This window comes from Ananas comosus, linkage group 1, assembly GCF_001540865.1.
Source record: "Ananas comosus cultivar F153 linkage group 1, ASM154086v1, whole genome shotgun sequence".
NCBI classification, from domain to species: Eukaryota; Viridiplantae; Streptophyta; class Magnoliopsida; order Poales; family Bromeliaceae; genus Ananas; species Ananas comosus.
In genome coordinates this window covers 5,993,787-6,004,981 of record NC_033621.1, presented here as the reverse complement: position 1 = coordinate 6,004,981, position 11,195 = coordinate 5,993,787, and positions in this window count along the sequence as shown.

Below are 11,195 nucleotides of genomic sequence, written 5' to 3'. Positions count from 1 at the left end.
AACAAATTGGCCAACATGTATAATTCTTCTATTCATATGCAATATATGTCATCATGTATATGTTTTTCTATTAAATAATCCACACATATGTTAATTCACAACATGTCATCATGCACATATATTACTAGCATCACATGATATGTCAAATACATATAATCAATCATCCAAATAGTCTATACTTAGCATCTCATGCATTCTTTTAGCATTTAATTCATTATACATTTCATTCATTGGTAGGTAATATCAACTTACATAATATGTTCGAGATTCATATTACATGTAAGCCTACCAATACAACATATCTCAATGTGAACTCGTATGTTTCTTAAACATAAAGGGCGACCTAGTCGCTCTTCGGTAAGCACAACCACCTCATTCGCATTCCGATTGCTTGTCGACACTTGCAATTGCCTCCGGCGGCACCGTGATCCGGTTCGGCCCGAACTCTCGCGCGCCACCGAACGGCCACCAATCCGCGATACGTCTGTTCTGGAGTTTATCCTCGATACAACGATGCTCCAGATCCGTTTCGTGATTTTTGGGCGTTATCCCGCGTTGCTACGGCTATCTGCACCAAAACAGACTGTTTCGTCAAATAACTTCGCATACACTCATCGGATTGTTGAACCGAGCGCACCAACGCGTTCGTTATAGCCCCAATTAGGTTTGTATAGGGTCAATTGAGATCAAAACCCCAAGCCAAACTCACTAATAGAGTTATCGGCTAAACCGATTACGTCGGTTTCCATAGGTGGACCAACGGTCACCCGTCCTACGTAGGTCTACCGCCTAAACCTCTCACAACTACGCATAGCGTCCCTCGCTCACCAGCGTAGACCCAATCATAATCGGGCGAAATTCTCATTGGAGAATTCGCACACACTCCAACCAAGAGCAACCGTGACCCGAAACCACCTCAAATCCTCGGGTTGGGTCACTACACACTCAGTGTATCCTCGATCTCATGATCCAACACATGGCATTCCACGCTCCCGGGTCTAAGCTCGGACTACCGTCCTGACCAAATCTCTGCCCTACCCGCAGGTACCGGGCCGCTGTCTCTCACAGCTGACTGCGCCTGCCCAAAGGGCCTAGGCTCCACTATCCACAAATGGTCCAGGCACGGGTCATCCCCAAGCACTACCCGCCGTCGTCGTCCCACACGACATACTCTATCGAGCTATAAGTACACTATCGGCTCTTAAGCACCTAGTGCGAGCCATCAGCCCTACGAGTGATCCATGGCCCGCTTCACACTTAGCAATGCTGAGTGCTACTGCCAACTCACTCTCCCGGCTGAATCGAAACCGCACTCTATGAGTACCCACACTCGAGCGCTCTATACGCCTCTATAGCGTCCCACACTAAGCCCAGCATTAGGCAATCTTGCCTATGCACACTGGCCGCACGAGCGCAACCACCTACCTCACCTTGAGGTACTATTAGGCCCACGTGCTCAAACTTGGCCACTAATCGACCGTTCTCTCAACAGTGATGCTACCTTCACTGTTCGATCTATCGAAACGACATCCGAAATTTTCGAACCACTCGGGTGTTCTCATAAGCATCATGACTCAACTCCCACAATTTACTACTCATATTGCTCTGAGAGTAATTTAGCCACTTCTATCTCTACCGCGAGTCTCACTTCTCGCCATAGATTACTTCTAGCATTTCGCTAGTGCCATCTGGCTTTATACCTGTACTGGCAGGTACTACGCCCTCAGAGAACACAAAACTCCATCTCTAGAGCAATCAAACCTATCTCTAGAAATCCACCATGAGAGAGAGCTTAGAAGCTTACCTCTCCGAGAAGCTCCAACCAAGGAGAAGATGAAGAAGATGAGGAAGACTTCCTTCCCTTCTCTTTCTTTCCTTTCCTTTCTTCTTCATCTTCTTGTCTTCTAGAGAGAGAAAGAAAGATATGAGAGGGTGTGTGGGTGAGAAATGAGAGAAAAGAGCTCTCATATCCCTCACATAACCCCACATGTTGCATAAGTATAAATAAGCCCCTCAACTTTCATCTTTGTGCACAGCCCTCACTGGGCTTTCTGCGCCCAGAGGAACCGGTCCCTCGTCGGGGAGACCGGTCCCCGAGAGCCCTCCCCGTGGCCTGGGGACCTCTCGCGTACGGGAACCGGTCCCTACCCGAGAGACCGATCCCTGGGAGACCGGTCCTTCCTGAGAGACCGGTTCCCGAAAGCTGAATTTCTAGGACTTAGCCTTTTTTTTGCCCTTCTCTCGCTGGTGTCGCATACGGGGACCGGTCCCCTCAGCCAGGGACCGGTTGCATCAACCTCCCCCGCAACCATCAGCTACGGGGACCGGTCCTCCCTCACAGCGACCGATCTCCGGAGCAAAATCTGCTAAGTCCCGATTTTTGCATATTTGCTCTCGCGGACACGTTTCTAATGCACTTTTAGTGTTTTGGACATCTTTAGCTTTTTCGAAGAATACTCACTCGACAAAGAGTCGATCCTGGACGAAGCACAACTCTCGAATTTCGAGAATTCACTTCCTTACATGCACAACCTCGACCATGTCCGGCCAAGGTCTCCGCAGAGGCATTACCCCGCCACTCACACGAGAGTGGCCAATCACTCGCGAAGTCCCAAGTCTCCGCTCGTTTCGGATTGCTTAGGGACACTACTCGTCTCATCCCGTGCCGATCTAGATGAAGATCGCCAACGCGGTTGTAATACACCGAAATTTTTCAAATTGCGGAGTTCGAGTATGTGGCATGAGTTGTGGAACTATCCTACATGTTCTAAAAGGTTTGGACAAGTTTTTGAACAAATTAGAGGATGATTGGAAAGCTAGAAGTGAGAAAGTGCATTGCAATTTCGAAATAAGCATTTTCTGCATTGTGTACCGGTACAGCCATTACCCTTTACCGGTACAGCAAGCAGCAGAGTCAGCTGCTGCGGGACAGCAGGGTTCTTTTGGACTTTTCACCCTCCATACTTATCCCTTATGCCCAGCTCGACCAGGGACACCTTGTATACATTGCTGGTGATCAGAGGGAGCTCCTCCCACCTCTTCCACACTCTCTCTCTAGGGTTTTTCTCTCTCTACGAGAAAACCGCCGATTCAAGTTGATTTCGCGCCGGGTTCGTTGCTCGCTGCTTTGGCGACTCTTGGGATGCTTCCTGCACGTGGGGAGGAAGCTTTTCTCTGAGGTTTCTGTGTTGGATTACCTCGCTCACGAGCAGGTCATGATGCCATTTGGGTAATTGTGGATAGATTGACCAAATCTGCCCACTTTATCCCAATCCATACAGTCTGGTTAGGGGAGAGACTCGCACAAATGTATCTTGATGAAATTGTGCGATTACATGGAGTACCAGCTTTTATTGTTTCAGATCGAGACACCCGATTTGTTTCACATTTCTGGAGGAGTTTACAGGAGGCTCTGGGTACTCGATTGGATTTTAGTACTGCTTTCCACCCCCAGAGTGATGGGCAGTCTGAGCGTAACATCCAGACCCTTGAGGATATGTTGAGGGCCTGTGTGATGGATTACCAGGGCAGTTGGCCACAGTTCCTACCGATGGCTGAATTTGCTTATAACAATAGTTATCAAGCAAGCATTCAGATGGCACCTTTTGAAGCCCTCTATGGTAGAAAGTGCAGATCACCACTTCATTGGAGTGAAGTGGGTGAAAGATTAGTTTTGGGTCTAGATGTACTGCAAGAAGCTGAAGCTAAAGTTCGTCTGGCACGAGAACGTCTACTGACAGCACAAAGTCGACAAAAGAGCTATGCGGATAAACATCGACGAGAACTGGAGTTTCAAGTTGGCGATCATATATTCCTAAAGGTTTCCCCGACGAAAGGAGTTAAAAGATTTGGCATTCGAGGAAAGTTGAGGCCTCGATTTATTGGACCCTACGAGGTATTGGAACGGATAGGCTCCGTAGCGTATCGGCTTGCTTTGCCGCCAAACCTATCGGGAGTACATAATGTATTTCATGTATCCACGCTTCGGAAATATGTTTTTGATCCAACTCATATTTTGGAGAGTACTCAAGTGGATTTACAAGAAGATTTGAGTTTCGAGGAGCAGCCAGTGAGGATACTAGCTCGAGAAGTAAAACGGCTTCGAAATCGCGAGATACCCTACGTGAAAATCCTTTGGAGCAATGACGATGAACGGGAAGCCACTTGGGAACTGGAGAATGCAATGCAAGAGCATTATCCCTATCTATTCTCGATGGAACCGTGAGGTAAGTATTTCCAAGTTTCGCGGACGAAACTTCTTTTTAGGAGAGGTGAATGTAATACACCGAACTTTTGCAAATTGCGGAGTTCGAGTATGTGGCATGAGTTGTGGAACTATCCTACATGTTCTAAAAGGTTTGGACAAGTTTTTGAACAAGTTAGAGGATGATTGGAAAGCTAGAAGTGAGAAAGTGCATTGCAATTTCGAAATAAGCATTTTCTGCATTGTGTACCGGTACAGCCATTACCCTGTACTGGTACAGCAAGCAGCAGAGTCAGCTGCTGCGGGACAGCAGGGTTCTTTTGGACTTTTCACCCTCCATACTTATCCCTTTTGCCCAGCTCGACCAGGGACACCTTGTATACATTGCTGGTGATCAGAGGGAGCTCCTCCCACCTCTTCCACACTCTTTCTCTCTAGGGTTTTTCTCTCTCTACGAGAAAACCGCCGATTCGAGTTGATTTCGCGCCGTGTTCGTTGCTCGCTGCTTTGGCGACTCTTGGGATGCTTCCTGCACGTGGGGAGGAAGCTTTTCTCTAAGGTTTCTATGAAGTTACTATCTGAGAAGCTGGGTGAAAGCTTTAGAGAGGTAATTAACTTGATTTTCTCTCTAGTTTATGGTTTAGGGTCGATTTTTAAGCCGTTTTGGTATTGCTGCTCCTAACTGAAGTAGAAGGTGTTTACAGCAGTAAGGAAGGGTTATTTTAGCTACTAATTATCCATCTAAACCCAGAGATGTGTTGCTCTAAAGCTTATTAAGGATAATTAGTGAGTTCTAACTCAATTTCGGAACTATACGCTGTTTAATCGCGAAATTGACGCAGTTTCGTATGATCTCTTCGCAGCAGGTCTTTGAGTCTCTTTGAGCTGAACTTGTACTTTTAAAAGCTGGTTTGGAAGCTGTTCTACCCTGTGGTAAACAGGAATTTCAGGTTTAAAACTGATTTAGTAAAAACTCGACTATAATAGCTTATATGTAAGCATATTGATGTCGTTTCGGTATTGTGCGCAGCAAGAGGGTAATTGACCCTTGGACCGCCTTCTACTGGCATTGGAGGGCCTTTTGGAAGCTTAACTTGAGGTATAATACTAGCCCCAAAACAGGGATTTAAGAGGTACTTTGTACTAAGTACAAATTAGGCCGAAATCGGACATTTCGGTCGTCCTTTTGACACGGTGTTGATATTGTTTTCAGCAGGGTTGGAGCCTCGTGGAGCGGATTATTGCGACTTCTTGTGATTACTTGGAGCTTAGTACTAGGTGGGTTTGACCTAACCAGAGCAAGTGAAGCTCTCCTATGTTCTATATGTATGAAATTAATATAGTTGGGCGATATTGGCACAATATGGTTGTTTGGAACTTCTTGGCCATAACATTGAATAGAACCTCTATGAAGTAGAGAGAATTCATGCATAATTGTACTTATGCTTATGTTTATGTTTATCTTTAGCTAAGTTAAATAACTAATGGACATTATAATCATGCTTTTGTAAAGTAGAGAACAATAATATTCTCGTGACTTTATCGATTATAAAGTAGAGAACAATGACATGCCATATGACTATATTGATAGTGCCATGATAGTGGAGAAATTCTAATGCCATATATTAACTAGCATTACTCTCACCTGTTTGCTAATCTAGTGGATACTAGTTGTTGTCAATATTGGTTATATTGAAATTCCGATCAAAGGATCGAGAGCGAGAATATTGTGAGTTAAATTGTGATAGTTGAGATATGTTGGATTGTGGACCTTGCTTGCTTGCCATCGTGCTCATTCGCACATGCTTCTGAGGGTAGCTCCCTACAAGCCGGCACTCCGGAGTTGGCCTACGCGACAGTTACTCGCCCGTGCGGGATTGGGTGCCGAAATGGATTGCCGTGGGGAGCGTATATTACCACGGGGCCATTAGGCGCGGTGCAAGCCGGACTACCTTGAGTAGGTCCTTATGGACGAAATGAAAGTACTAAATGACATTTGACAGTAATGAATGCTTACCTGTTATAGTAGATATTTACATATTCGTGTTTATGTTCATGTTATATTCATTACTGCAGAGATTATGATTCCATGTTGATTACATGTTCTCTCCCTGTTAGCATTGCATATATATATATCATGCAATTATTGCTTTTACTTTCATTTAGCACATCATGAGCCTAGTGGTGTAATTCGCCGAGGCTGGCGGCTTACCTACTGGGAACTATTGTTTATAGTTCTCACGCCCTTCTATTGTTGTTTTTACAGAGCCATCTACAGGAGAGGCTAGGGATCGTGGCAAGGGAGTCGCGTCTAGCTAGACATTGCTAGGGGCATGCTAGTTGATCACCTTGCTACTCGGGCTACAGCCGAGGGTGATGTCCCTATGTATAGAGAGACCACCATTGTATCTACTTATTGTATACCCCATAATGTATATTTACTGTTGGGCCAGATGTTTCAGTTGGGATACCTTCTTGGTTGTTCAGATTTTGGGATTATTACACTTTGTTCTATTGTTGTTAGTCCTTGTGACTTTTTCTATGCTCTGATATCTGGATAGGGTTATTTTATGTCTTTACTCCTATCGACTTGTTTCTTGTAGACGCCTTATATACTGCAGGTGTATGGCGGGTCTGTGCACGTACCGGATTTGCTTCCGCTGATACCCGGGCGTGACAGATTATAATGGTATCAGAGCCTAGGGTTGAGTATTAGTAGACCTAGCAAACCTTAGGCTGGTTGGACTATAAGAATAGGCTCGTGAGAGACGAGGTCTAGTTGAGTTGTTGTTAGCGAAAGTACTTTAATTGGGTAATTTATAAACTCCGAATGGTAGGAGTTTGATCGGAATGTGCAATTACTAACTTTGCAGAGGGTCACGTTGGCGGCCGACAACGTGACATCGGAAGTTAGTACGCGTTACATTTCCTTGCTTTCGCTTGACTAGTTGGCTTATACCTGAAGTAAAGGTTCAGTAGTATAGGTTTTATTAATATATATTATTTTTGTGCTACAGCTCAAGATGCCTTTGACTCGTTCGCAAGCCGCCGGGGCAGCTGAGGCGGCGGATGCAGAGGAAGTGGGGACTTCTGTTACTTCGGGATCTAGTGGGATCCATGAGTTGCAGGATCAGCTCGCGAAGCTGACAGATTTGGTTGCTCAGCAGGCTGCGGCCGCGCGACAGCAGATGGATGCCGCACGTCGACAGGAGGACAGGATGAAGAGGTTAGAGGATTTACTACTGCGGCAGACGATAGACAGAGAGATTCCTGATCCTATACCTACAGTACCAGACAGGGATGCGGTAGTGAGAGCACAGTCACCAGTACCTGACACACCCCCAGTAGCTCCGAGGGCGGAGACCAGACAGGAGACAGTAGTACCACCACCAGTACCTGTAGCGGCATCAGGGACAGTGTTACCAGAGATGGTGGGGGCTGAGGAGCGAGAGCGGATGATGGAACAATTGAATGAATTCCGTCGTTGCACCCCTCGTATCTTTGACGGGGAGAAAGCAGATCATTGGGTGGTCGAGAAATGGCTAATGCACATGGAGAAGCTATTCTATGATACTTTCGTCACGGAGCGATATCGGGTTTCGTTTGCGACACACCACCTTGATGGCGAGGCTTATAGGTGGTGGGTGGATATCCGTGAGGATCCCCGTACTGATTTTGGGATACCTTCTTGGTTGTTGAGATTTTGGGATTATTACACTTTGTTCTATTGTTGTTAGTCCTTGTGACTTTTTCTATGCTCTGATATCTGGATAGGGTTATTTTATATCTTTAATCCTATCGACTTGTTTCTTATAGACGCCTTATATACTGCAGGTGTATGGCGGGTCTGTGCACGTACCGGATTTGCTTCCGCTGATACCCGGGCGTGACAGCGGTGCTATCGCTTCCTAAGACACGACAACTCGGTCGATTCTCGACCCACAAGGTCGAGCGCGAAACAACTGACACCGACTCGAATCGGGCGAAAGTCATGCAAGGGTGTCTATTCTCATCACTTGGTTTCATATTGTGTATACCCAACATGAACACCCTCTGTTGAGAATAAACTATACCTCGAGTCTACCTCTAATATCTATTTTAGAGGTTTACTAACCTGACCCAATCAATCAATCTTTCGCCAAAACTCACAAGTTTTCGTCTCTTACGAGCCTTATTCTCCTATGGTTTACTATCCTAGGGTCTCCTAGGTCCGCCTAAACCATTTCCCATTCTCTACTTTATGCTCTGATACCACTTCTATCTGTCACGACCTGCAACCACCCGCCTATTTGGCCGAGGTCGTGGCGCCGCCGACAGACCGCCGAACGGACAGAGTCTCCCCTGTACGTCCTAGGCGTCGCAATCAGTACAAGTACAAGAAGTTCCAACCAGGAACAGTATTCAAGCAAGATTGCATAAGGAAGGTATCAAACAACATAACACATCCTATGCTATTACAAGCATTCCCATTAGATTCATTTTTACATCACATTAGTATTATTATATTATATTTTCTTCCAAATACAATTAATGATCGTAATATTATTACAAGTTTGCTCTTTTTTCTTTTCCCTCTACCCATTGACTATGCCGACTAGGGGTACCTCTATCTCTAGTCTCTGGGGTAGGGCGCTATCTATGGAGCTACGCCCTCGCCTTGCACTACCGCGCCGCTCACGTGCGAACCTGTAACACCCCAAAACAACGTGGGGTGAGAACCAACTCCATAGTTCCCAGTGGGTACGGCCACCTAAGGGAAAAGCTCGACCAATAGGTCTAAGGAGGCCCTGCAACATGTTAGTCCAACAGATATGCAACAGATATATATATTCAAGTATTGAAATACATGTTGTGCTTCACAATATGCAGTATGAAATTCATGCAGTTTATGCAACCATGCAACCAACTAGTAGATCAATCGATACTACTTTTATTCCTGTTATTCACAGTTCAGCCAATTGACTTCTAAGTTTTCCACTATCTTAGATTCTTGTCAATTACAATTCTGCTCATAGGGTTTAACCTGCTTTTATAAGCTATCCACTCGACTCAGTCTTGAGTCAATCACACGCGGAATACCGCACAAAGCCAGGCTCAAGATGTAGGATGTCTCACATGCACCTCAGCCCTAAATCCACTCAACTGGGATGCAACTAAAACTCATACCATGCATCAAATAGTAAAGGTTTACTATCATGCTAACGAATTCGATCCATGTTCGAAGAATAATGTTCAATGACATTGTTCACTGTTCTTTTACCCAATCTGTAGCGAAGCCCTAGGGTTCGCCAATAACTCACATTTCAATACTAAAGTAGGGAGGGAGCTCCAAGTGCACCCAAGCCCGGGACCGTCTGCGGACCTCCATGTGGTCCGGACCTCCAAGTGGTCCTAGTCGCACGACACTCCGGAGTACTCGACAACAATCCCCTCCATGTAGGGATATGGATGGCTATACCACCCCAAAAGCAGACTGTGAGCTAGATCTATCCTCTCCAAGTGAGGATACCCTACAACTAGGGTCAACAACCCAATCCAATCCTCTCCAAGTGAGGATGCTCTACAACTAGAGTCAACAACCCAATCCAATACTCTCCAAGTGAGGATGCTCTACAACTAGAGTCAACAACCCAATCAAATCCTCTCCAAGTGAGGATGCTCTACAACTAGAGTCAACAACCCAATCAAATCCTCTCCAAGTGAGGATGCCCTACAACTAGGGTCAACATCTCAATAACTCATCGACAACCTCTTCATATGAGGGTACTTAGGTTTACTGAGTTCTTTATCCATAAGGCATTTTCTAAGAGATTCACCTATCCCTAGGTTCTCAAACCTCTAGTGTCAAATACACTATATTAATGCCACTCGATGTGTTCTTGTTTTCCAATGTCAATTTCTCTAATCGACCAAGTTCAACATGCATAATTCATCCACTATGTTCCACAGTATAGCAACATGTATAATTCTTCTATCATATGCAATATATGTCATCATGTATATGTTTCTATTTAACATAATCCACAATATGTTAATTCGCAACATGTCATTGTGCACATATATTACTAGCATCACATGATATGTCAACATACATATAATCATCGTCCAAAATAGTCTATACTTAGCATCTTATGCATTCTTTTAGCATTTAATTCATTATACATTTCATCTCATTGGTAGGTAATATCAACTATATAATATGTTTCAAGCGTTCATATTATCATGTAAGCCTACCAATACAACTATATGCATCAATGTGAACTTGTATGTTTCTTAAACATAAAGGGCGACCTAGTCGCTTCGGTAAGCACAACCCACCTCATTTCGCATTCCGATTGCTTGTCGACACTTGCAATTGGCCTCCCGCGGCACCCGTGACCCGGTTCGGCCCGAACTCTCGTGCGACCACCCGAACGGCCACCAATCCACGATACGTCTGTTCTGGAGTTTATTCCTCGATACAACGATGTTCCAGATCCGTTTTCGTGATTTTTGGGCATCTATCCCGCGTGTTGCAGGTATCTGTACTAAAACAGACTGTTTCGTTAATAACTTCGCGTACACTCGTCGGATTGTCGAACCGAGCGCACCAACGCGTTCGTTATACCCCCAATTAGGTTTGTATAGGGTCAATTGAGATCAAAACCCCTCATGAGCAAAAGCCCTCTTTTTGGAGCCCTAAAATCTCACTATTGCAATTAGCTTCATACAAGCATTAACCCGAGCAATAAATGAGATTAATTACTTTTAGAGCATCATTAAGTTCCATTTCTAGAGTATAAAATCCTAATCCAAGCATTCTACCATGAGAAGGCAAAGAGCTTACCTCTACTAAGCTCCTTCTCCAAGCTAAGGAAGAAGACAACAATGGTCATCCTCCTTCAAGCTCCAAATCTCCACCAATCCTCCTCTTGATTCCACTTCTAGAGAGAGGGAGAGCTTCTGGAGAGAGAAAGGGAGAGTGTTGGGTGGTTGCAAATGAGAGAAATGA